At 47.6% G+C, this 5,921-nt stretch overlaps 1 pseudogene; it reads left to right on the plus strand.

Annotated features, from left to right (window-relative positions):
• LOC126177272 (large subunit ribosomal RNA) overlaps nucleotides 1–1,392 on the plus strand; it is a 4,034-nt pseudogene extending 2,642 nt beyond the window's left edge.
• Nucleotides 1,393–5,921: the final 4,529 nt, after the last annotated feature.

Genomic DNA, 5,921 nt, shown 5'->3' on the forward strand with positions numbered 1-5,921 from the left:
TCCGCCTTAGCGTGCTCCTCCGGGGGCGCGCGGGTGCGCGGATTCTCTTCGGCCGCCATTCAACGATCAACTCAGAACTGGCACGGACTGGGGGAATCCGACTGTCTAATTAAAACAAAGCATTGCGATGGCCCTAGCGGGTGTTGACGCAATGTGATTTCTGCCCAGTGCTCTGAATGTCAACGTGAAGAAATTCAAGCAAGCGCGGGTAAACGGCGGGAGTAACTATGACCAGCGTGAGGTCGAGGTGCTGGAGCGGCATCTAATGTGGGAGGGCCACCTCCTCAAATCGTCGACGCAGGTTGGAGAGATGTGGGCCGCACGCCTGCATGTTGCCTTTGACGGTGCGGCGCTGTCATCTTCCGCCGCCGTCAAGGGGCAACACCAATGGGTCGCCGTCACCAGTCGCCTGCTATCTGGGCGTAACTTCATCGACGCCCTCCGCGCCCGCATCAACGCCTTCCCCACGAAGGCACGGCGCAGTCGCGGGCGGGAGGCGGACACCAGATGCCGCGCGGGCTGCCAGGCCGTGGAGACCGCCAACCACGTATTACAGGCTTGCTTTAGGACGCACGGGTCCCGGGTCAAACGGCATGACGCGATCGTGCGTTATGTCGCCCGTGGACTCGCGCAGAGGGGCTTCAATGTCTCAGTGGAGCCCCACCTACGAACACCTGAGGGAATTCGCAAGCCTGACGTGGTGGCGGTTAAAGACGGCATCGCCCGCGTGATCGACGCCCAGGTAGTCGGAGACCATCTCCGGCTCGACTGGTGTCACTCCGAGAAGGCGGCCTACTACAACACGCCGTCCATCAGGCGTGCCATCTCCAACCTGCACCGAGACGTTGAGGAGGTTACAGTGTCCACCGCGACATTGAATTGGAGGGGTGTTTGGTCTCCAGCGTCAGCAAGAGATCTCTCCACACTAGGTTTCCGACCCCGAGAGCTGGCGGTCTTGAGCACAAGGGTTCTGCAGAGCTGCTGCACGAGCTATCGGATTTTCGAATACATGACGGCGCAAAGGCTGATGCATCGAGTCGGCGTCGGATAGGATGCTGGTTATTTTCTGCCTGACTCCTGGGCCTATCACAGGAGGAATACAGCGTCTTTGTTCTTTTCTATCTTTCTCTTTTTAATTGTTTTTTGTGTCTTTTCCTGCATATATATGTTAATCTTAAGACCTCTTGGTGTCCGCCCTGTAAGTCCCCACCTCGGTGGAGGACATGGCGTACAATATAACACCTATATTTTCTGTAACATATATATGTATTATTCATTTTCAATGAATAAAGACGGCTGGAAATAGCCAAATGCCTCGTCATCTAATTAGTGACGCGCATGAATGGATTAACGAGATTCCACTCCGCGTCTTCGTCGCGTGCGGTCGAGCGTCGCGTGCGCTCCCGTTCTTTCGTCGCTTTGGGTGGGTAAAACGTGTGCGATCGTTCCGAAATTTGGCACAGAGCTTCGTGTTGTGCCACTACAACCCGTGTAGAAAAATATTCGGTGTCGCTATAACCGTTAGTGAATTATCGTGACATTTGCAAAATTTTAATTTTACGTGAGTTTCGTCGTATAAATGGAGTTTGTGGTGCATGTGAAGTGCTTCGCCGACGCAGACTACATCGCTCGACGCCGCTGATGCATCACCTGCCACGTCAAACAGGTATTTTTATCAGTTTTATCAATAAGTCGATGTTTTTCAAATCCCATTATGTACGTCAATGTCGTGAATTCTCCCCACCTGAGTGGTGCTGAAGGTGCGTAGTAGCCGTATTTCGATTTATAATACACGGTAAAGTGGTTCACTGTGCCTGGAACTGCTTTGTTGGTGGTCATGTGCTGCCCTTTGTCTGCCACGCGTCTTCGCGGGCTCCGCGTGTGTTGAGAAATCCGTTGCCATCCGTCAACTGCCAGTCTTTGTCTAGGTTCCAAGCACACAGCTGTATTCGTGAGGTCTTCCTCTTTCGAATAGTGCCTAAAAAAGTGTGTCTCCCATTGTTAGTTTAAAAGTTACAGGCAATCGTAGCGTAGAATGCGTGCTGCCCTTTGTCTGCCACGCGTCTTCGCGGGCTCCGCGTGTGTTGAGAAATCCGTTGCCATCCGTCAACTGCCAGTCTTTGTCTAGGTTCCAAGCACACAGCTGTATTCGCGAGGTCTTCCTCTATCGAATAGTGCCTAAAAAAGTGTGTCTCCCATTGTTAGTTTAAAAGTTACAGGCAATCGTATCGTAGAATGCGTGGTAACCACGTGGCGACCGGAAGTTGCCTATAAAATCCTAAAAACCGGCCGTTGGAAAAAAATCTAAGACCTCCAGATCATAGACGTCCTCATGCTCTGTTAGACGATGTAGAAAGATTAGGGTGTTTCATTCACAATTTAGGTATTATATCTGTTTTCCCTACGGCCGCGCACACGCGTCGCCGATCAGCCGCGCTCGCCAGGTCCGCGTCTGGCCAGCAGTGTAAATAGGGCTAGCGCCTTCTCGGGCAGAGAACTGAGCATCAGAGCCGTATAGCCAGCTTAATCCCTTCCCAAATGGAGTACTTAACCACATACTTACCTTTCACGGATTAAGAAATAACGTCTTTCTTCCGTCACAATCCGCAGTTCCTGCGTGTCTCCGAAAATCGTCATCCGCCATTGAAATGCTAAGGCTTTGGTAAATTATAAGCGCGCTGTTTTCCTGTCTGACTGCTACCCTTTCGATTCCCAACGAGAAAAGGCTAGGCTTTTTCGATTCCCAACGAGAAAAGCCTAGGCTAGGCTAGTAGATTAGATACTGCTTGTGCAGTATATATTGTTGCTTCTGTTTTGGACGTGTCTACTGTATTTTTGTAGGTTGTATCACTCTGTCTCTTAATATGTCTTCATTGTAGCTAGTTATTTGGTAGGGTAGGAACTACATTTGTAGAAGTAAAGTAGTGGGTGCTGCACAGTCCGCGAGAGCGCGATAATTGTAGGTGAGAAAGTGGAGAGCTCCAAGCGATCGCCCAAGCTTTAAAACTCTGCGGTGCCTTATACTCGTATGCTACTTGATATGATGTCAATAAATTTATTATTTATGTGTTAGGTTAGAAAATTTACTCCCAAAAAGGTAGTTTGCGTGTGTTGCGTGACTGGCGGACGCGTATTCTTTCAAGGACAGAAAACAACTAGGTTATATGTCTCTTTCAAAGTGTGCCTTTACTCTCTTACTTGTCTGTTAGGCTAGGAATTACCTTCGCATAAGTAAAGACATGTGTGTCACGTAGCTTGCGAGGAAGTACAAACTTAGGTGAGGAAAAGGAGAGCTACAAGGAGTTCTCCAAGTTCACAGCCCGTTTTCATATTATTCTTGTAGGCTATTGTCTTCCTTTTAACCTCATGTCCATATGTTCATTATTAGTGTATTATTAGTGTGCTCAGTATCAGTGTGTTAGGTTAGGAAATGTGCTGCAGGGTTAAGTCGTGACTGGCGATCACGGGTGTAGGCCCTGCTAGGCTCGTTATCCAGATTTAGTGGTAGACTTGCCCACGGAAAACTGAGCTCTCCATAGTGATCGCCCCAAAATGGGGCCTACTAAGGACACTGTAGGGACTGCAAGTCAACTTGGACGAAACTCGGTTGCTCCTGGTGACAAGGACAACTCAGCGTCATGTACTGACCTTCAGACAATGGAAAACATAAGAGAGGAGATGGAAGCCTTCTTGTTTAACGAAGTAAATAAAATAAACAATGCCCAGAAGAAGTTTATCCTAGGAAAACTCTCAGTGTACGAACAGATACTGAAGAAGTATGAGATGGAGGTTCTTGCACTTAGAACAGAGTTGCGATGTGTGAAGGCCTCCCAAACAGGATCACCGCCACTGGTTGAAAGCTATGCCAACAAGGCGGCTGCAAAACCTTCAGCACCCAAACAGCATCTGATAAAACCGCAACAGCCTAAAGTCTTAATGATAAAACCAGCCGAAGGAGTCCAGAAAACTGAGAAGGAACTTGAAGAAACAGTAAAGAACCTTGTTGCAACATCACTGAAAGACGTGCGTATTTCCAAATGCAGGTCAATAAAGGACAAAGGTATTGTCCTTGAAGTCCCTAATGATCAGGATGTCGAGAAAATAAGGAAGTGCGAAGACATCTCACAATCAGGCATCACTGTCTCTGATCAAAAAAAAAGATCCCCGAAGATTATAATCTTTGATGTAAACAGAAATACAAGTGAAGATGAACTCAAAATGGAACTGTTTGAGAGAAACCTCTCCAGGATGAATGTGACACAGGAAGACGTTATGGATGGCGTAAGAGTGCTGTTCAAGACTGGCCCAAGAAACCGTGAGGAAGCAAACATGGTACTGGAAGTCTCACCAAAACTCTGGAGCAAAATAGTACAACATGGTAGAGTCTACATAAACTGCAATTCGCACAGGGTACAAAACTATAGCAACATAAGCAGGTGCTACAAGTGCCAAGGTCATGGCCACACAGCAGCAAAGTGCAAGAATGCAGAAACCATTTGTGGCCACTGTGCAGCACCTGGACATACTTTTAGGGAGTGCTCAAAGAAGGACCAACCGGCCCAATGTGCAAACTGCAAGCGGGCTAAGAAGGCACACACCCACGCAGTGACAGAGAAATCTTGCCCTGAATACAATAGAATAAAGGCCATAATACATAGCACAATTGACTATGGCATGTAATAACAATGTAGCAGTACAACCTGGAATAAGACCATGGACAGATACACAAAAAAGTGCAATACAGATCCTTCAAATAAATGGGCAAAGAGCAAGAATCGTCCCAGATCAATTGGCACAGCGAATCAGCGAAGAAAATATAGATGTGCTGTTGATCCAGGAACCCTACTGCGTAAATAACAAAGTCTTTGGGTACCCACCAAACTTCCAGCTGATCTACAGCCCCAAAGGCGAAGCACCCAAGGCAGCAATAGCAGTTAGGTCACAAACAGTAACTGCTTTGCAGTTGACAAGCTTCTGCAACATGCACATAGCTGCTGCCAACATAAATGGAGCCTTTGGTGAGATCTACATTGTCAGCATATATTGCCAATATGGATCACCCATAGACCTTTTTCTCCATCAACTGGAGATTATCCTTGACAAACTCCCAGGAAAACCAGTTATAATAGGGATGGACACAAATGCGAACTCACCAATCTGGCACAGCTCAACGATGGATGCAGCAGGCAGAACGCTTGAAGACTTCATTTCACAACACGGACTGATAATAATGAATGAGAGGTCAGAGCTAACTACATTCTCTGGCCCAAATGGGGAGAGCAATATCGACATCACACTCTGCACACCTCCAGCTGCCAAAGCGGTGTGCAAGTGGATGGTTCATGAAGAATGGACGTCAAGTGACCACAGGGCAATAACTTATGAATTCGTGGTACCTCAAAGAGCGAGAGCTACTGTGGAACTTGCCACCTACAACACAAGCTTTGCAAAGTGGCCCAACTTTGACCGGCATCTTATCAGGTCCACAGCCCACTGGCCACAAAGCCAAAATGTAGGAGTTAATGAAATGGTCACAAGGCTACAGGCAGCAATCCACGAGAGCTGTAGCCGATCAATGAGAAAGAGGACACAGGTGCAAAATCCAGTGCCATGGTGGAATGCAACACTTGCTAACCTGCGACGTGACACCATTTCAGCACGACGAAGTCTGCAACGAGCACGTAAAAGTAATAATGAACTAGACGTAGAAGTAGCAAAACAAACCTACAATAGAGTGAAAAATAATTACAATAAGGAAATTTCCAAGGCCAAAGAGGAGACCTGGAAGAAATGGGTCACTGACTGCGATCAGAATGATCCTTGGGCCATAGTGAGAAAGATAATCCGGCCAAAACATGGAACAGAAAACGTGCTGAGTAATATAAAAACAAAGGACCAGACTCCTACAATGACTTGGGAGG

Source organism: Schistocerca cancellata, chromosome 3 (genome assembly GCF_023864275.1).
Source record: "Schistocerca cancellata isolate TAMUIC-IGC-003103 chromosome 3, iqSchCanc2.1, whole genome shotgun sequence".
NCBI lineage: Eukaryota > Metazoa > Arthropoda > Insecta > Orthoptera > Acrididae > Schistocerca > Schistocerca cancellata.